General features: G+C 44.9%; 2 long non-coding RNA genes across 9 annotated transcripts in view; one reads left to right on the forward strand and one right to left on the reverse strand.

Moving 5' to 3' along the window:
- The window catches only part of LOC147363494 (uncharacterized), a 45,180-nt gene extending 27,341 nt beyond the window's left edge, over window positions 1-17,839 (reverse strand). The window contains exons 1-3 of one of the 2 annotated variants that reach the window (XR_015137222.1): window positions 17,733-17,839; window positions 15,061-15,311; window positions 14,282-14,708 (exon numbers count right to left, since the gene is read on the reverse strand). This is a non-coding gene — a long non-coding RNA (uncharacterized LOC147363494). Of the gene's footprint in view, window positions 1-14,281; window positions 14,709-15,060; window positions 15,312-17,732 lie in introns of those variants that run through there. The other variant, XR_015137220.1, reaches the window with a different exon arrangement.
- Window positions 1-20,074, forward strand: part of LOC147363493 (uncharacterized) — a 57,663-nt gene extending 37,589 nt beyond the window's left edge. For 2 of the 7 annotated variants that reach the window (XR_015137215.1, XR_015137214.1), the window contains exons 3-4: window positions 18,885-19,081; window positions 19,871-20,074. This is a non-coding gene — a long non-coding RNA (uncharacterized LOC147363493). Of the gene's footprint in view, window positions 1-17,699; window positions 17,871-18,032; window positions 18,166-18,255; window positions 18,568-18,884; window positions 19,082-19,870 lie in introns of those variants that run through there. The other 5 variants (XR_015137217.1, XR_015137218.1, XR_015137216.1 and 2 more) reach the window with 5 other exon arrangements.
- Window positions 20,075-21,367: the final 1,293 nt, after the last annotated feature.

Here is a 21,367-nt window from a genome sequence, read left to right on the forward strand (position 1 = left end):
CAGATTGCCATTTCCTTCTCCAGGGGATCTTCCAGACCCAGGGATTGAACTTGGGTCACCCACATTACAGGAAGATTTTTTTTTAACCACTGAGCTGCCAGGGAAGCAAAGATGTTTACTAATCACTTACTTAACCTATTGCAACCTATTTTGGGAGCCTACCTGAGTAACACACATGCTCATGTCAGTGTGGTATGAAATAGATTGGCAGGGCCCCTTCCAGGGGTAAAACAGACACCTAAATCATTGTGTATTTTTGCCCTTCTTTCCCTGAGCTTCTCTACCATTCACATGCACTTTCATTACTCTTTATCATGTATTATTTTAATTATTCTATTCTATTACTGTGAACTCTACATAGGTAGAGGCCAAGCATAGTACCTGGTACAGAGTAGAACATCAATTTAAAAAATTGCTGATGATGAATTTAAAAAGAATAATGTGTTGGGACTTCGCAGTTTGCTCAAACTCATGTCCTTTGAGTCGGTGATGCCATCCAACCATCTCATCCTGTGTTGCCCCTTCTCCTCCTACCCTCAATCTTTCCCAGCATCAGGGTCTTTTCCAATGAGGCAGCTCTTGGCCTCAGGTGGCCAAAGTATTGGAACATCAACCTCAGCATCAGTCCCTCCAGTGAACATTCAGGACTGAGTTCCTTTAGGATTGACTGGTTTGATCCGATTTGTATCACAGTCTAAAGACATTCCCTGCCCAAAACGACTTTCTCCTTCTTTAGTTTTCACAGACATTACTCCCAGTCAATCTCTTACACTCCTGTCCCCATCACAGTGTCTGCTTCCTAGAGGACCTAAAGTGACACACCTACACACCTACACACCACCTCATCAGAGTTCTTTTCTTCCTTAAACACGGTGGAGAGATGTTACTAACTTGAATGTATAGTGTTTCCCCACCTAACTGTAGCTTTGTTGAAGTGTCCCTCCTCACCCCAAGGAAAATCTTTAACATTACAACAAATTCTATTCCAAATTGTGCTTTGGAGCCTCCTATTTTTTGCACAAAAATGCCATCTCCTTGGGGTGGCTGAACTTGAGAATGGGGCATTCTAAGACACCACATATGAGTTCTTTGACAAAACTTTGCAAGCTTGGATCACAGCCTGAAAGAAACCTGAGTGCCCCTCTGGGGATTCACAGGGGCCCTGAACATATTGGGAGGTGATAATGAGCGTAATCATGTTTGAATGGGTTTGTGAGGGCTCTTGGATGGGGCCCTTGAGAAGCTGAGTGCTTTTCTTCCACTTGGCATTTTGCATTTTTGGCACAAGATATGTTAAAGCTTGGAATGAGGTTATCACAAGCTATTATTTTGCCAAAAAGCAACTACTGCTTCAAGTCTTATGTTCTCTCCTTTCTTGTTTGCTTCTGCCTTGCCAGAGAGACTGCTCTCATGTGGCTCCTGGTAGCCCCACGAGGAGCTGACAGTGAAACTGGGGGAAGTGGGGTGAAAAACGTAACCAAGAAAACCAAACAGCCCAAGTCCTATTATTTCTCCACTTGCTGCTCACAATCTGGCATTCCTGCACTCTCGGAGCCCCTCTCCCCATTATGAGGCATATCAGCTACACAGCAGACACATACTTCTCCTATTACATAATGCCTCAATACTAGGCATTGAAAATATCAGTTCCTTCAGCTATGACTTTGTGTGTTCAACTACATTTAAAAAGAAAAAAAGAAAGTACTAAAAAGCATCAATTCAAGCAGGCTTTACTGTAATGCAGCAAGAAGATCGTTGGTGCACTCTTTTAAGGAACAGAATGTAAAACGTTGATATAGTTGACTGCTTCCTCCAGGGAGCCTTCCCTGACCTCTCCTTGGCTCCAGCCACTTCATTCATTCATCAGTCATTCATCAATCGCATAGGCCCCTGGGTATGTGACTGTGTAACTGTGGTTAGTTTGTTTGTATGCCCTTTCTGGGAGTTGAAAGGAATGGGACATACAGAACCTATATGACGTATAAGACATATAGAACAACCTCTAACTGAAGCCAGGAAGTCCCTCTCATAAAGAGTAGACATGTCGTAAGCAAGCATCAAGTTCCAAAGACAGTATGTATGGTCAAGTCAGGTGTTGTTAGCATTAGCTTTGAAAATCCCCGAATGAGAGGCACATGGGAGCTGAGGCAATATGGGACAGAGTGGGGCAGGCCCATGTCTTTGGTATCACTTTTACCCCAGGGAGGAAACAACTTTATAAGTGGGATGGCATGGAGAATCATCTACACTATTCAATCATTTTCCCATGTGCATTTTTATCAAAGTTATAAATGTCATATTTTATTGAATCAAACTATTCTACCAGATTTGTTATAGAAATGAACAGTTCCCATATCTTCTTTTTTTTTTTCCCCCCATTGGGAATGATTTCCAACTCTAATGATAGCATCTCCATATTTAATTCTAAATAACACACTCATATTGCTACTTATTGTTTTTTCAGTTTTAGACATTATCTGTTGACTTTCTATAATGGAAAACAGAGAATTTAATTCTTTTTTATTTCCCTTCACTTTCACATGCCCATCTAATTTCCTCATCCTCCCATTGCAATTATATTATAATCTTGCTTAGCTCAATATCTAGTGTTTACATTTTTATGTCTATGTAAATAGTATCCACAGCTAAGCCGTGTAAATGTATTAGTTTCCTTTCTTGAACAACTTTCTATTTTCCCTGAAACTAATAATTTTTTTTTATTCATCTGCTTTTTTATGCACTTTCACTACCACAACCTCAAACTCTCCATCAATTGCCCCAGTCTCCTGCCAGTATATCCAAATACATCACAAGGGTAATTGATTTTATCTTGGAGAAATCTTCTGGAGCCTTCTGACCCATCCCTATATGGTCCAGTGACCCTTCCTAGAAGGGTCACAGCTGTCACCCTGAGTCATGCTTCCACACTATCCTGGGAATGCCATCAGCTTTTCTCCCACGTTGGGTCCCCTCTTTCCTGAATCCCATGGTTCCCTCTTCTTCAGCTCAAATTAGGGTGAGTGTAACTTACCAAAACTTCTTGAGAAAGGGTGAAGAGAACACTTTTCAAAAACCTTGAATGTCGAAATAGGCCTTATTTTATCCTCAGACTTCACTGATGTTTTTAAAAATGTTTTTGTTTGTTTATTTGACTATGCGAAGTCTTAGTCGTGGCATGCAGGATTTTCAATCTTTAGTTGTGGCACGCGAACTCTTAGCTGTGGCACGTGAGATTTTAGTTCCTCAACCAGGGATTGAACCCGGGCCCCCTGAACTGGGAGGGTAGAGTCTTAACCACTGGACCATCCGGGAAGTTCAGACTTTACTGAGGCTTTGAGTGTAGAATTCTGGGTTAGAAGTTATTTTCTTTCAGAATTATGAAGGCATGATTCCTCTGTTCTACCATCTAACATTGCAACTAAGAAGAATGATACCATTCTAAGCTGTTTCTTTAAGTGTGCTTCTCTGTGAAAGCTTGTAGGATCTCATCCTTGTCTCAAGCATTCTGAAACTTCACAATGATTTCCACTGATATGAGTCTATTTTTATTTACTGGCCCTGGCACTTGATGGATCCTTTCAATATGAAAACTCGTATCTTCCAACTGAGGAAAATCTTCTCAAATTATTTTTTTACTGATTTTTCTCCCTTTATTTGCCTCTTTTCTTTTTTCTGTGACTCTTGTTTGCATATTGGACTCCTTAGAATAGTCTTTCTTAACTTTTAAAAACTTTTCTATTTTCTATCTCTATTTTCTATAGAAATTATAGAGAAATTACAGAGAATATTTCTATTCTCTATTTTCTATCTCTTTTTGCTTTACTTGCTAGAAAATTTCTTCAACTTTATCTTTCAACTCCTCTATCGAGTTCTCCATTTTTGCTGTCATATTTTTAATTTCTGAGAGCTTCCCTCCCCCCCAGGAATGTCTCTTTTTAATAAAGCATCCTGATCTTATTTCATAGTTGCAGAATCTTATCCCACTAAAGCTACTGACGTACAGTTGGGATTCACACACACACACACACACACACAGAGGGACATGCATTTTCTTCTCCCTTACAAAGTCTCCACTTCCTCTAAACTGGTTTAATTTTTAAAAATTTGTTTTCCTTTCCATCTTCCATATGAGGTTTTCCTCATATGTCTCATGATCCTTGATTACGTTTACTATTTTTTGTCGTTGTTTGGTAGCCAAGTCACATCTGACTCTTTGCAACCCCATGGACTGCAGCATGTCAGGCCTCCCAGTCCCTCATCATCTCTTGGAGTTCGCCCAAGTTCATGTCCATTGAATCGGTGATGCCATCCAGCCATCTCATCCTCTGTTGCCCTCTTCTCCTTCTGCCTTCAATCTTTCCCAACATCAGGGTCTTTTCCAGTGAGTCAGCTGTTAATATCAGGTGGCCAAAGTATTGAAGCTTCAGCTTCAACATCAGTCCTTCCACTGAATATTCAGGATTGATTTCCTTTAATATTGACTGGTTTGACCTCCTTGCTTTCCAAGGGATTCTCAAGAGTCTACTCCAGGACCATGGCTTGAAAACATCAATTCTTCTGTGCTCTGCCTTCTTTATGGTCCAGCTCTCTCATCTGTACATGACCACAAAAGACCATAGCCTTGACTATATGGACCTTTGTCAGCAAGGTGATGTCTTTGCTTTTTAACACACTGTCTAGGTTTGTCATAGATTTCCTGCCAAGAAGCAATTGTCTTCCAATTTCATGGCTGCAGTCACCATCTGCAGTGATTTTAGAGCCCAAGAACAGGAAATCTGTCACTGCTTCCACCTTTTCCCCTCCTATTGGCCATGAAGTGATGGGACTGGAAACCATGATCTTCGTTTTTCTAATATTGAGTTTTAAGCTGGCTTTTTTATTCTCCTCCTTTACCCTCATCAACAGACTCTTTAGTTCCTCTTCACTTTCTGTCATTAGAGTGGTATCATCTGCCTATTTGAGATTGATATTTCTCCTGGCAATCTCGATTCCAGTTTATAACTCATCCACCCTGGCATTTTGCATCATGTGTTCTGTGTATAAGTTAAAAAAACAGGGTGACAATAAACAGCCTTTAACATTTAAGGCACTAAAAAACTGATTGGAAGCTTCAAAGCATTGATGGCTCTTGTTAAGTATTAGCTTCTTTGTAGGGTGATCTGGATGGAACCCCCAATGTCAGTCTCTTGAGGTGTTTCCTCTTGACTTGGTCAGGTTTCCCAGAGAAGACACATCCAATCTTCCATCTGGAGGGTGAAGACCCATCAGTTGGTGTTCCAATAGCTGACTGTTTCAGAAACTTTGTAGGGTAAATTGAGCTCCCTTTTTCATAGTTGCCTGAGAATTCAGCTGTCTTGGGTTTACTGTCATGCCTCCAACATGTTGCTGTCATTGTTTCTTTTCCCATTTTCTTCACCCTTGTTAGTTTGCTGTGCTGTGCTAAGTTGCTTCAGTCACGTCCAACTCTTTGTGACTCTATGGGCCATAGCCCGCCATGCTCCTCTGGCCATGGGGATTCACCAGGCAAGAATACTGGAGTGGGTTGCCATGCTCTCCTCCAGGGGACCTTTGCAACCCAGGGATCAAACCCACATCTCTTGCGGCTCTCCCATTGTAGGCAAATTCTTTACCACTGATCCACCTGGGAAGCTTGTTAGTTTATGCCTATTTTTTTTTAAAAAGTTCAGGTTTGGAGAGGGAGTGAAAATAGATACATGTACTCAATTCACCATCTTAACCAGAATCCATTATTTAATTGTCTTCTTTCTTCATTTATAGTTTCACAAGCAAAAATTTGGATTTGTGTAAGTTATATGCTCATAGGCTTTGTCTTCCCAGGGATTATGGTAATATTTGATGAGTATCTTATAATTTATAATTATTTTCTCACTCCTGATCTCATTTGGTTTTCACTATGACCTAGTAAGGACTTGGGTTTGATCCTTGGGTCAGGAAGATCCACTGGAGCAGGAAATGGCAACCCACTCCAATATTCTTCCCTGGGAAATCCCATGGGCAGAGGAATCTGATGGTCTACAGTCCATAGGGTCACAAGAATCGGACATGACTTAGCAACTAAACCACCAGTGAGGTAGAAACTATTATTCTTTATTTTTAAGTATGAGAAAACTAAGGTTGAAAGAGGTTGAGTCCTACCCAAGTTCCATTAGTTGGTAAGGCTGAGACAAGACTCAAAACTAGATTTCCTGACTCCAGGCTTTTTTGGTGAACATTCTATAATCAATCAGTAAAGAAGCCTGTCTCACTAGTGGACAGCTCTGCTAGGAGATCTCTCCTTTAATAGCTGAAATCTGCCTCTTCTAACACTTTCCCACAAATTCTGGTTCTGCCATCTTTAGCTACATGGCATAGATCTAATTTTATTTCCCAATATGAGGCCTTTAACTCTTTATATTCAGCAATCATTGGGATGCAGATGAAAGGCAGTGGAGTCATGAAATTTAAAATCTGAGTCTAGGATGTTGGATGAGTGTCACAGTTGCCTTTGGTTGCAGGTAGGGTGTGAATGAAATGCCAGAATTCTCAAAGAATGATGGTAATGACTGATGGGAGGGTAGCAGATGACAGCAACATGGTGCATCTGAATAGCTTAAAACTCAAAGGAGGAGGAGACTTTGCCTGTGAGTGCCTGATAGAGGTGCAAGGAGAAGATTGCAGAAGGTCATCCCTGCCTCCTAGGCATAGAATTAGGTTGTAAACAATCCAGATAAGACAAGGAGGTAGAAGAAACAATGGTCTTATAGATTGAAAATGTAGAAGTGTTCATTACAAGGAAATGAGGTTTCAGCAAGGTGAAGTGAAAATAATTGGGATGAGGTAGTGAAAGGTGTGGAGAAGGAAATGGCAACCCACTCCAGTATTCTTGCCTGGAGAATCCTGTGGACAGAGGAGCCTAGTGGGCTGCCGTCTATGGGGTCACACAGAGTCGGACATGACTGAAGCGAGTTAGCATGCATGCATGCATTGGAGAAGGAACTGGCAACCCACTCCAATATTCTTGCCTGGAGAATCCTAGGGACAGAGAAGCCTGGTGGGCTGCCATCTATGGGGTTGCACAAAGTCGGACACGACTGAAGCGACTTAGCAGCAGCAGTGAAAGTTGCCTCAGCTGGTATAGAATCTGCCTGCAGTATGGGAGACCTGAGCTTGATCCCTGGGCTGGGAAGATCTCCAGGAGAAGGGAGTGACTACCCATTCCAAGTATTCTGATCTGGAGAATTCCATGGACAGTATAGTTTACGGAGTCTCAAAGAGTTGGACATGACTGAGCGACTTATACCTACAGTGAAAAGCAGAGTTGGGAAAAAGTAAGCTCAATGCAATTCAAGGATGTACCTGTGGGACTTTCTTGGTGGTCCAGTGGCTAAGAATCCATACTCCCAATGCAGGGGGCCTGGGTTTGATCCCTGATCAGGGAGCTAGATCTCCCATGTTGCAAGTAAGAGTTCACACACCACTACTAAAAGATCCCTGCATGTCAAAACTAAGACCTGGTGTGTATTAACTATAATTATAATATTTGTAACATTATGAAAGTTTATTTGATTTATTTAAATAATTCTGTACCCCTGACCTGCTGCTGAGTCAGTTGAGGACACTACCAAGACAGCCAGAGTCTTGCTTCGGTCTCTCCCTTCTTCCAATGGGAACATGCCAGTGGGGAAAGCCCGTGTTCTCACCTGTAACGTGTCCTGGCTTGCCACCTGGCCCACAGTGTTTTTTCCTGTCCATCACTGCCAAAGGCACTGGGTAAAGGATTTGGCCTGAAGCCAAAGCAAATAGCAGCTGAGAGACACCCAACAGTTGGCATCTGGCTCAGATGGCTCTGGCGCCTTCCTAGAGAAGGCCCCTTCCCCCCAAGAAGTCTGCCTGACTTGATGAAAACTACAGCTAACATATGTTCAGGGCTTTGGGGCTTACAGGCATTTCCATGTATAATATCTCATTACATCCTCCCAAACTATGTTGGTTGTAAGTTTTGACTCCCATTATATAGATGAAAGTGAAAGTCAGTCGTGTCTAACTCTTTGCAACCCCATGGACTATACAGTCCATGGAATTCTCCAGGCCAGAATACTGGAGTGGGCGGCCTTTCCCTTCTCCAGGGGATCTTCCCAACCCAGGGATCGAACCCAGGGCTCCTGCATTGCAGGCGGATTCTTTACCAGCTGAGCCACAAGGGAAGCCTCTGTCCTGGTGGCTCAGATGAACCTCTGACCTGGTGGTTCAGAGGGTAAAGTGTCTGCCTACAATGTGGGAGACCTGGGTTCAATCCCTGGGTCGGGAAGATCCCCTGGAGAAGGAAATGGCAACCCACTCCAGTACTCTTGCCTAGAAAATTCCATGGATGGAGGAGCCTGGTAGGCTACAGTCCATGGGGTTGCAAAGAGTCAGACACGACTAAGCAACTTCACCACCACATAGATGAAGAAACTTCCTTCTCCATCCCTTAGAAACGAGTGACACCAATCCCTTCTCCCCACCAACCATGAGTTCATTTTCTAAGTCTGTGAGTTTCTTTCTCACAGAGGTTTCTTTCTTACTTACTTATATTATATTATAAGTAAGTTCATTTGTATGGAAGTGATAGTTAAGGACTTTAGGAAGGTCATGTACACATTGCTATATTTAAAATGGATAAACAACAAAAACCTACTGTATAGCACATGGAACTCTGCTCAATGTTACATGCCAGCCTGAACGGGAGGGGGTTTGGGGGAGAATGGATACGTGTGTATGTATTGCTGAGTCCCTTTACTGCTCACCTGAAACTATCATAACATTGTTAATCACTATACTCAATACAAAATGTTTTTGGTGTTTAAAATAAAAAATTTTTTTTAAAAAAGAAAGAAATGAATGACACTGAGTCATTAACTCTCTCTGAACATCAGCTTTTTTAGAAATAAAATAGGATTAAGACTTTCCCAGGTGGGGCTAGTGGTAAAGAACCCACCTGCCACTCTAGGAAACATAGGAGATGTGGGTTTGATCCCTGGGTTGGGAAGATCCCCTAGAGATGTGGCATGGCAATCCGCTCCAGTATTCTTACCTGGAGAATGCCATGGATAGAGGAGCTTGGTGGGCTACAGTCCGTAAGACTGCAAAGAGTCAGACATGACTAAAAACACACACATGCATACATGCACTCACAGTTCAGGATCTTTCATACAAAGCTCAAGCTCAGAGTCTCATTGACTCTTACCTCATCTTTATGACCAGTAAAGAATCAGACCATTTATTCCTGATAGAAGATCCCGGAATATTCCTAACATCTTGCTGGGAGTCCACAGTCAAGGTTGTGACCAAATCTCTCAGTCCTTGACCCCCGTCACTCTCTTTGGCCATGTGGAGGGAGCACAGTTCCCTCATCACATCTAATCGGTTTTCCAGAGACCTCTAAGTTGTTCTGGAGCAAATAATGCTGAGAAAGGGGGATACAGAAGCTGGAAGGATGGAAACAAGATATTTCAGGGTATGCTGAACTGATTATTTCAGACCTGATCCTGTCTGAATCAGCATTTCAGAACTGTGGTCTGAAGGGGCTGAGGCAATCCCTGAGGAACTTCACGATGAAAGTGAAATGTCCAAGGCAACCCTTTCTCTGAGCAGAGAGATCCAACGGGTACTTCCCAGACCCCTGCCAGTTCTGACCTTGGACTTGCTCATGGGCGGGAGAGAAGACTGAAGTGATTTCATGCAGTGGAGACCAGACCACCTTCTCCCTGCAGACTTTAGAGAAATTAATCCCTGGGCCAATGGGAAAATGCTAGTAAATTATTCACATGTATATCTGCTTGTCATTTAGTAAAGTGAGATTAATAACATGGGTCATAAGTCACTTGTGAAGCATAAGGGGTGTGGGTTGCTGTGTAGATTTTAAGCTTCCTCTCAGTGGCTAAAGTTGGTTTTTGTTGGGTCTGTCTTACTCCCCTCCTGTTCTCTCCACCAACAACAGAGATAAGGACAGCAGGAAATAGTTTGGATTCTGAGCTCTGTTCTCTCTGTACAACCCCTGTGCCCATGAGGGCAGGCAGGAGGAAGAGAAGGGCCACAGACTGGGGGCCTCCACCGCTCAGAGCTGCGGTGTGCAGCACCTCCCGCCCCCCAGCCCACAACATTTATGGGGACTCCTAGGAGACTCTTGAAGAAAGGACACCAGGAATAAGGCAGTCCGGCTCCAGAACTGCCATATGTGACACACAGTATTATTACTAAGATGAAGAAGCTGAGGTTTAGAGAGGTCAAGCAATTTGCCCAAAGGCTTACAGCAAGCAGAACCAGAATCTGCTGCCTCCAACTCCTTCTGCTTCTCCCACCACCACTTGAACCTTAACTTCACTGAGTTGGAGTCTCATCATCACTGAAATGATGACAATTTTACTGGGCACTCTCTCTGTGTGAGGTAAGCACGCTACTCCTGTTAACTCATTTAATCCTTAAAATAACCTATGGGCAGGAGCTATTTTTATCCCTGTTTACAGATGAGAGAACTGAGGCTTAGAGAGATCAGAAACCCACCCTAACCAAAGCTCATGTTCTAATCCACCTTGCTGCATAAATTCCCATGTGCAATTGGAATGATTTTCCCCACCCTCTGACCTCACCAGGTAACACTGAAAACAAAATTAGATGATAGATGTTAAAATGCTTTGTGAAAGTTAAATGTGTGTGGCATAAAATAAAGACAAATTAAAATCTCAACTCCTGCAGATCTTATACTATAATAAAGCCCAAACTAACTCCCGCAAAACTGACACAACCACAAGTCCTTGCTCACGTAAAGTGGTAGAGAGAGAGAAAAAATAGCACAAGCAAAACCGTAGAAGGCCTATTTAACATGGTGTATGTGTGCTAAGTCGCTTCAGTTGTGTCCGACTCTTCACAACCCCACAGACCATAGCCAATCAGGCTCCTCTGTCCAAGGGATTCTCCAGGCAAGAATACTGGAGTGGGTAGCCGTTCTCTTCTCCAGGGGATCTTTCTGACCCAGGATTGAACTCATGTCTCTTATGTCTCCTGCATTGGCAGATGGTTCTTTACCAGTAGTGCAGTAGCTGACTGCAAAAAGAAGTTGCAAAGGGAGAGTGCAGGAGCTAAGGAGCCCCAGTCCTGGCCAGCGGGGCCAGGCTGCTCTGTCCACTGGGGCCAGGCTGCCCTGTCCCTGGGAAGGAAAGCAGGAGTTCAGGCAAGGATAGAGATTCTGATGAAAGTGAGTGGAAGGGGGCTATACTCTTGATGCCACAGCGATGTGTGTGTGTGTGTGTGTGCACACACGCGTGAGACAGGCAGGGCCACTCACCCACCCTCTGCAGTATCATGCACAGTAGGTTCCACCTTTTCTTAAACACAGACCCCACTCATCTTCCACCTAGTGCTTCTTGCTGCCACAGCCCCTGATCCCCTACAGAATCAAAATACACTCTGCTCTTGGCGCAGACTCTTGCTCTCACTGCGGGCCTCTTCCATGGACTTTTATGTCTCTGTTTACTTTGTGAGCTTCTTGAGTGGCTCATGCCTTTAAAGGAAATGCTCCAACCCTGGCCTGTCATTACGGCCCTTTGCTGGCCACTGGCTGTGCTCACCCCACTCCTGGGACGGGTGAGCCTGGGCTTTTAATTTGCTGTGACAGGAGATAATTGTTGCTTGGGTTTTGACCTCTGAAAATAAACCAGGGTGGTGCTTCCCAGCTGGGACTCCACAGAGGCAAGCTCACCCCTGTGGCCCGTGCCAGGGGAGGCTTAGCCAGGGTTGAAATGGCTGGTCTCAATGTCCCTCACCCCCTTTCCTTTTCTGGATCGCAAAATGTACAATTAGTGTTTTCTTTAAGAGCTCAAGATGGCAAAGTTAAGAAAGTTCAGGGATACTTTCTGATATTGTATGCAAGGATTCCAGAGGAGGGATTCTGTGAAATCTCAGTCTCTAGGGATATTAACCCCTCCTCCACTCAGGCCTAACCCCCAGTTACAGTTCTGTTTAAGTTCAAGTACATCACAGGCAGCCCACCAGGGCTATACTCTGTGTCTTTTTCTTCTTTTTTAAAATACAACATCATGCATAGAAGTATCTAGGCAAGGTCTCACCAATCGAAACACATGGAATTGCAAATCAGGTTATCGGGTTTTGATTGATGGGCAAGACACTTCTCACTCTAAAATGAGATAGCTGGAGAGATGTTCTAAGTTTCCTTCCAGCACAGGGATCCGTTTATCTTGAACTCCATTGCCTGGCTTGTTTCACCATACCAGAACTGTGAGAAGTATTGTGAAGCCTGAGTCAGCCATACAAGTTCAGACAGTATTAAGATGTCTAACTGTCCATTTCAACTCTGGCTTGGGACTAAGATAACACAGAAGGAGAAGCAAGGGCAGGGAAGCTCAGAGTGGGTGAGAAGAATGAATTCATGAGGACCCTGGCCCCATGTGCTCAGGGCCCTGTAAAAGGTCCTGCTTGAGCCCCAGGTCTCTGTTCAAATCTGTCCCTTTACTTCCAGTAGTCATGTATGGATGTGAGAGTTGGACTGTAAAGAAAGCTGAGAGCCGAAGAATTGATGCTTTTGAACTGTGGTGTTGGACAAGACTCGAGAGTCCCTTGGACTGCAAGGAGATCAAACCAGTCAATCCTAAAGGAAATCAGCCTGAATATTCATTGGAAGGACTGATGTTGAAGATAAAGTTCCAATACTTGGCCACCTGATGCAAATAACTGACTCATTTGAAAAGACCCTGATGCTGGGAAAGATTGAAGGCAGGAGGAGAAGGGGATGACAGAGGATGAGATGATTGGATGGCATTACCAACTAGGTGGACATAAGTTTAAGCAAGCTCCGGGAGTTGGTAATGGACAGGGAATCCTGGCGTGCTATAGTCTATGGGGTCACAAAGAGTCAGACATGACTGAGTGACTGAACTGAACTGAACTCAGTAGCTATGTGACCCTGGGAGAGTTATCTAACTTCTCTTAGTGTCCCCTGCTACAATGTGGGAAACCTAGCAGACACCTCACTGAGCTGAGGTTTAAGATAGATCTCCTGAGGTCTAAGACAGATCCAGTAAGTGTGGTAGTTATTTGTGCATCTCTAACAATGCTCACTTTCCTCCTTTTGGGTACATGGTCAAACAACATTTCCTTCATCCCTTGAGGTTGAACTTATTAACGTGGCTTGTTGTGGCCAATGAAATGAGAGCAGTATTCTGTATTGCTCTATGCAGAAGCATTTAATAGTCAGTGTGAGACACTGCTGTGCTCCTTTTTTGCCTTGGCAACCTGTGATGCCATAGAAGGAACAGGTAGAAGCCCTTTTACTCCAGGTCAGCATATGGAGAAATGTGGAGCAGAGCACCTAGCCAACCTTCACTGGACATTTAATGAGATTGCAAAGTAGACTTTATTTGCTCCTGAGGTCTGGGGAATACTTGTTACCACTGCACAAACTAGCTTACCCTGACTATAACAATATTGATGAAGCACCTAGCAAAGCTCTTATAACAATTATTATCTCATAATAAATGATAGTTCCCATCTTGATTCATGCAAGAAGGCTAGGACTACTGTCTTTGGAAGCAACCACAGACTCTGTCTGTGAAAGTTCTGTCACTTTCCTAGTGACAAAGGGTGAGTTTAAACTCAATGGAGGCTCTCAGTTCCCAGGTCAACACTGTATCCAAGAAAAAGGAAACTCCTTCCAGGAATCAGAGAGGAGTATCACTATTTGCCCCAGGTGTACAGTCAAGGCATCTTGTACCTGGGTTTTCACCAACCAGAAGGTAGGTGGTAGAGCAATTGGTTTCTTCAATGAATAACTTCAGTGAAGTTATTTCTCAGGCATAAGCCTAACACATCCTCTGCTCAGAGTAACAGATAATAGCTGGTTACCTGATTCCAATATTTAGTTTTGATTATCAGTGCAGACACCAAAATCTTTGTTCTTATTAACACATCCTAGGAATGTTTTTCTTATTAAACTCACTAAGTTATAAAACTATAGGAATCTCATTTACATTTGAGTAAAGGGAACCACAGAACCTGGTCATTCTTTTCGGGGAGTTGCTGGTGTCAAAGCAAGGTATCACCAGTATAGAAGAAGCAACACAGGTGAAAGTTAAGAGCATGACATCAGGTGCCCCTGAGACATACGTTTGCATCCCAATTTCTTCACTTAACTGTAAATAGTATGTGTTCAAGAACTTAGAACTGGTTTTGATCCATAGACAATAGTCAATAAATATGTCTTTTCATATACAATGGGCTAGTTGATAATTTTTCACATTTTTATTATTGCTTTAGTCATTTATTCATTCAAAAGATATTTGCTTCAAATGTTATTGGTGACATGACTTCATTTCATCTTCCCAGAAACTCTATGAGGTCGGTAATAATGTTCTCATTTTTTTTTTTTAAACTGAGTCATGCAGGTTGTGGAATCTTAGTTTCTTGACCAGGGATTGAACCCGGGACCTCAGTGGAGAGAGTGCAGAGTCCTAACCACTGGACCACCAGGAAATTCCCTTGTTCTTATTTATAAGTGATTAAATTGAGGCATAGAGACAATAAGAATCTTGAGACAACGTAGCTAGTTAAGTGAAAGAGCTGGGTAAGCGAAAACCAGATCTTAAATAAAGAAGTCTCTCATACTCATAGCCATAGAGAAGTAGATCTTGTGAGTAAACTCCAAATCTACACAGCTCCTGGAAGGAGAGAAAAGGTTCTTTTAATATCCCCCAACTCACTCTGAAGCCCAGTGAGTTTGAACTTGACAGGGATATTTATTATAGAAAGGCATGCTGACCAGAAATGGGTCATCTGAGCATAAATACAACCTGTGCAAAGAATGTGTGGTTAAAGAGGAAAAATGACCCCCCCCCCACACCACAACCCAGGAGGCTATGCAGTCTCAACACAGCAGCTGAGGACCAGCATCCATTGTCCTCTGGCCAAGACGTCTCCAGAAGGGGGACAGGGACCTGGGTCTCTAAGGCAATCCTTGAGCACAAGTTTAAAGCTTATCCACTAAATTAAACACAATCTCAGGCATCTTACCTTCTCACAAGGTACCCTGGTGACCACTGAGATACTGACTGTACTCAGGAACAAGTGTGCACATCCTCTGACCAAGCTCTTGGAGGAAGGAAGCTGGAGCTCTAGGACAGCGCTTGCCTCCAGCCACCCAGTGCCGCACCTCTCAGGTCTCTGCCAGATGTCACCTCTGCATTCTCCAGAAAGTGGGGAGCCTGCCCTTCTCTCCCCCTCCTGAGTGGAGTACCTTCGGCTTCTGACTTAGTCCGTGATTCCTGTGGAGAGAGAAGAGCCAAGTCTGGGTTCCTTTCCTTGGCCTCACTCCAGCCCACACACCTAAGCACAGCCTCATCCTTTAAAAAGAAAAACAACTGATTTGGCTGTACCAGGTCTTAGTTGTAGCCTACGGAATTTTAGCTGTGGCATGTGGAATCTAGTTCCCTAATGAGGGATCAAACCTGGGCCCCCTGCGCTGGGAGCGCTCAGTCTTAGCCACTAGACCACCAAGGAAGTCACCATCCTCATTCAAACAAAAGGGCCTGTGCACATCAATGCCTTCCAATAATGACTGGGACTGGGGAGATGAACTCTCAGTGTGGTTCCATGATGCATCATCCAACCCAGGAAATGGTGGAGAGCGCAAAGGTAGACGGTGCTCGGTCGCTTCCGTGGTGTCCAACTCTTTGTAACCCTGTGAACTGTAGCCTGCCAGGCTCCTCTTCTCCAGGCAAGAATAATGGAGTAGGTTGCCATGCCCTCCTCCAGCGGATCTTCCCAACCCAGGAATCAAACACATGTCTCCTGTATCTCCTGCATTGCAGGTGGATTCTTTACCCGCTGAGCCACCTGGGAAGGCTAGGTGAGGCTCTAGAACAACAGGACAATTCCAGGAAGACTGGGGGCCTCTGTCCATGCTTGTTCCCCATCAAACGAGTCTCTGAGTGCCTTGCTGCAAATTCTGGGGACTCTACCCTTGGCTAGTGCTGCGTTTACACTTACTGGCCAAAAGGTGTGAAAGAGAACCATGGGCAAATTTCAGCTGCCTGCCTGGAAATATAAGACAAGTGCTCAGAGATTTAAATGAAGAAGTAGGTTTAGGGGTTTAATTTCTACCAAATCAACCCAACCATCATGGAATCCAGAGCCCCCAGTTTAGGAGACAGCTGCCTGCAGCCCATTTGGGGTGGCATTTTGGGGAGCACAAGAGGGCTGCTTGTCTTCATTTGCACTGATTTGCTGCTGCCAGTTAAAGGGCTCTTATTTAAGACTAGAGTCATTTGTTTCCTCTTTACGCCTTGAACAAGATTCCTCCCTCGGCTAGAGAATAAGTACAATGTTTGTAAACAGCTGTCTTTAGGCTGGCACAGCAGCCTTCCCCTTATGCAACTGAGTTTTCTCTGAAAAGACAGCTGTTAAAAGCCCAGCCTGACACTTACTGACTTGACTGTGCTGTATCCATGGGGAAATCAGAGTCACCGGATTGAATGGGCTAATCAAGTCCTATGAATCACTGTCTGTATGAATAGCTGCTTTTCCAGAGACTAAAGCCACATGGCTGGGAAGAACAACTTTCAGCTGCTTTTCTTGCATCCAATCAAAATGACTTATCACTTGAATGTCGTAATCATTGCAAGGTCTTTTTTACTTCCATGTTTTATACCAGACTGTTGAGTATTGGATGACTTAGCAATTTCAGTCCATTAAGCTTTTATAAGTTTAATCTGTGATTTAAAAAAATCCTTCTCTTTGAGCATCTGTGAAAGGGGAAGAGTTAAGAACTATAAAAATCAAGCAATTGGCAGGAGGCCAATAAGCCTGGTCCATCCACCTGAAAGATAGAACTTCATGGAAGCTAGGGGTGGAGATGTGTTAAAACTAATGTTTTTTGAATCTTCTGAAAAGGTTATAAGCAGACTTACTCTGCAGAGTCTGATAAATGCCAAAGATTGAAAGGGGTCTCAGGGTGGTGTAATAGTCTATCATAGGGTTGCAATACAGCCCATGTGTCCTTAACTGTTCTAAAAGCTAATTCTCAAGCAGTCCAGGAAAGTACCTGGCAATGGTAGGGACTCAGGAAATAGTCATTGATGAAATGACCTGGTGTTGTCCCAGCTTCCAGGGTACCTGGTGGAGCAACTTTGTCTTCCCAGAGGCTAAGATAGATCCCAGCCATGAGTCTAACCTACTGAGGCAGCCCCTCCACTTCAGCCATCCATGGCCCATGTGGGCGGGAAGAGAGAAACTCTGAATGGTCACTTAACTGTGTTTGCTGTTAAAAAGAGCAAACCCTAGATGCTTGCTCAGAAGCTATTTCCCTCCTTGTGGACAAGTGAGCTCTGCATAGGGGAGCAAGCCAGAGGATTGGTAGGGGGCTTCTAGAGGAGGTGATATTTTACAGCAACTCCAAAATGATCAGAAATGCCCCCAGGCTCTCTCAGGTGTGGAGCCTCATCCAAACGGATGGCTCAGAGTGAGTTTGTTGACACCCATGCTGTATGAGCACCCGGCAGCTGGAGGAGCCTGGGGCAGCAAGTGCAGACACACCTGGCGGAAGCCATATTGACAGATGAGCTGGGTCTTGAGTGAGGGCAACCCAAGGTAATGCTGTGGAGCCTCAGGCCAACTGGAAATCCCTACCTCCTGCCCCCAGCCCAGCCGCTCAACTTGACCCACAAGGCATCTCCAGGGACTCTTACCAGCCTTTTCCAGAGATGATATTTGCCACACTGGCATTTCCTACACTTCTCCCGGCAACCGCATCTCTGGGGGCTGCTGGGAGTTCACTGACGGAGCTACTCAGGATGGTGGGTCAGCAGGCTGGCATCCTTAAGAAGGTGGTGTTTAGCTCTGAATTGGGAGCTTCTGGGACTCAATATCCCCTCTCCCCTGCCATACCCAAACCCCAAGGTCACCTTTCCTAAGAAAGAACTCCTTCAGAACATTCCAGCCTTAGCTCCTTCTGATGTCCCTGCCATGCAGACAGCCCCTGAGTGACAGCATCCCCTTTATGTGCAGTGTCACTGGGCTGACTGCAGAAAGGTCACTCAAGGAGCGTGATGAGAATCCAGGCTCGTGAGCCTCACCCACAACACTTCCAGCGTGGAGGAAGGATGAGGGGAACAGCATCCGGTATGCAGACACATCTCCAGGTGCTCCTGAAACAGCGCTGGGGCTGGGAAGCGCTAACAATTGGAACTTCAAAAGTGTATTTAAATAGTCCTTACTTTGTTAAACCTGTGAAACAGTAAATTTGACCCCCAGCTTTAGAAGAAGCTTCCTGACAGCTTTAGAAGAAGCAGTTCCCTCTTTTACTCAAACAAGGCTGCTCTCTGGGTTCTTAACACTCTGAACCAGCAAGAATCTTTGAGCAGCTCCAGTGCAGCATGGGCTGCAAACCGCCTCCCTGAGCATTCCAGACTCCCACAGATGCGGCTCCTAGCCGCTCCCAAACTGATGCAGTTGAGTGAGGCCATGGGCTTTCCTGCAGGGCTCACCAGATCCCAAAAGCTACTAGGAGGGGTTTTTCCTTGGGTATGGAGCATTTACAGCTCAGGAAGAAGTCAAACTTGACCCGCATTGCAGAATGAAGCCCTGGAAACAGCTAAATTGCCATATTGTGTGAAGGGCAGCAATGTGTCTTAAAAAAAAAAAATGAGCAAAGCCAGAAGGCTCGTTGCTAACAACATTCTGAATTAAGTACCAAGAAAGACTGCTTGTTGCTAGTGCTGAGGCAGGAAATAACTCCTTTTCCTTTAACTAATCTCTTTGTTTACTTTATTTCCTTTGTTCCATAGGACTGGCTCAGAGAAGGCCTGATTTTTGTTTGTTTGTTTTGCTTTGTTTTATAGTTCCCGATGGGTAGGATTTGGTAAAGTTGAGCCTCAGTCCAGGGAGTCCCATGGCTGAAGCCACTCACTCACAGCAGACTCGCTGCAGGACAAAGGGTGCAGGCAGCCACGGCCAGCAACACATGTGCTCCTCAGTTGGGAGACCACCTGCCTTGTCCACCATCACGGTCCCTGCCCAAGGCTGCCGGCTGAGCCAGGCAAGGCTGACCTGCATGTTGGGTGGGAGTGGGTGGAGGGGGAGGCTTGTCAGACTTTCTCATATTTGTGGTCAGGTGTTTGGCACTATGCTTACTGAATGCAGAACACAAGAATGAGAGATGAGGAAACAACAGATTTCCAAAGAGGGCTAGACAGATTTCTCTGTCTCAGTTTCTGCTCACACTTACTCACAGATGCATTCAAAGTAGAGGAAAGGGGAGGATGGGAAGGAAAGAAGGAGAAGGAGGAAGAGGGGCGGGGGAGGAGTGAGGGGGAAGGAGGGAGAATGGAGTGGGGGAGAGGGAATGATAAACCACAGGTTCCTCCATGGGCTGAACTAGGCTGCCTCGGAGGTGACGGGAGAGCCCATGCCCCACCACTATGGCTCCGCGATGTCAAGCACATCACCTGCCCGCTTCACCCATTCCTTACAGTGTGGAGAGCTAAGAATAGGCCATGGAGCATGGTTCTAGACCAGCAAGGTGGTGCGTGCCTGCATGGCTCCTCACCCATGGTCTCTGGTGCCAGAGCACCCCTGGGGAACTGTGTAAATGTCCTGCTCTTTTTACAAAGTTGCTTCTTTTTAATTTAAAGAACCCACTGGTCTGATCTCTAGTTTGTCCACATTGTGACATCTGGAGACACGAGGGGTCTCTACCTCCGCTCTGCCCTGTCAGTCAAGGATGAGGAGAGAAGACCCAGGAGCCAGTGTCCATGGGGAACCAGGGGGAGGGGCAGTGCCCAACACATTTAACCCCTTTCTTCCCACACTGTTCTCTTCCTGGTAGAGACGTGTCACGACAACACCCAAGCTCAGTCCACCTGAACATTCATGGCTCTTGGCACCGCAGACGTCGCGGATGAAGAAATGGGTGCATAATGTGTCCAAGGGCGAGATCCTACTTAAATACACTTTCCTGCCTTCCAATAACAGAAGGAAATCACTGTTCTTTTGGGTCAAGCAAAAATAAAGCTGTTTTTTGAAAGCGCTATTTAAAGGGCTTATTATCTCACAGGCTGCTAACTACGTACTCCACACCACACTCAATAAAACTTCATATGACTGTCTTTGAAATTAACAGCCACCTCTTATGCTGCTCAAGTTATTAAAGACGTTGGTATGGCAGAGAGACTGTAAACTTTCTATACTGGTGATTAGTCAGCGAGACTACAGCCCACCAAATCTCCCAGAGCGTTCCCAACAAAAAGTTCCTTGTGACCCAGGCACCAATTTTTCTTTCTTGTCTGTTCATTCTAATTCCACTCAATTACTCCTGAGCAAGCTGTTTTATTCCTGTCAACTCATGTTATTTACTGGAGCCTGTCAGGAGGCCCAAAGTGGAGGCTGATATTATGTAGGATGTTTTGAGACTCATTAAAACACTTTAAAACAATCACCTATTGTGATATTCACAGCCGTAAATGGGGTGGCCGTGCCTGGACCATTTGGAGCCTGGATCACTTTATTTACTTGCTATTAAAAGTTTCAGGTTAGAAATGCTTTGACTTGCTACACAAATTTTGGACCTGGAAACCCAGGACCTGGTCTGGGCTCCTGGTGGATTCTGAGTAAGGATCTGAAAGTAAACGGATTAAGTGTGTGTCGGTGGGGGGAGGTGGGGCATATCCAGGAACAGCTCTGCGTCTGCCTGCTGGGCTGGGAGGGATGGGGGTCAGCAGGCAGCCTCCAGTAGCCATAGGTCTGCATCCCAGCAGAGAGGAAGATTTCCCCAGGAGAGTTTAAGAACCGTTTTCCTGTGAAAATGGAGCGGTCCCCCGCTGTCACATTTAGTTCACCATTATTCCATCGTTATTCGTATGTACAATACCTGAACAGTGTGTAGGAGAGAGGCACCAGGCTAGATTCCCCAGGTTGTAAAGCATGAAACGCTGTAGTTCTTGCATCATCAGATGAAGGGTCCATTTTACTGATGGCATGTGGAGTGTCAGGTTCAGCTGGAGCTCTGAGCCAGGGAGGAACCAAAGCAGCCTCAACCTGTCCGCCTACCCTCCCAGCTGCCCTTCACTTCCTCTCTGATCATCCAGATGCCCACGGTTCCCTCTGCTATGAGCATCTACTCCTGACTGACCATTCCCAGGAGCTCAGCCTAGGCAGCCTCTGGATTTGGAGGCTGACTTCTGTGCTAGAGCACAGAATCCAACAAAAAAACCATAATCAACCTGGGGTAGAAATAGAGGATTCTTGGTTTCCAAGTTCCAAGATCTGAAATTTCATCTGGGGGAAAAAATGAGTTCTGCTTTCTTCAGTGATTCTAAGATCTCTG

This window comes from Bos grunniens, chromosome 11, assembly GCF_055505025.1.
Source record: "Bos grunniens cultivar Pamir isolate PY7600 chromosome 11, Bosgru_T2T1.0, whole genome shotgun sequence".
Classification (NCBI taxonomy): Eukaryota; Metazoa; Chordata; class Mammalia; order Artiodactyla; family Bovidae; genus Bos; species Bos grunniens.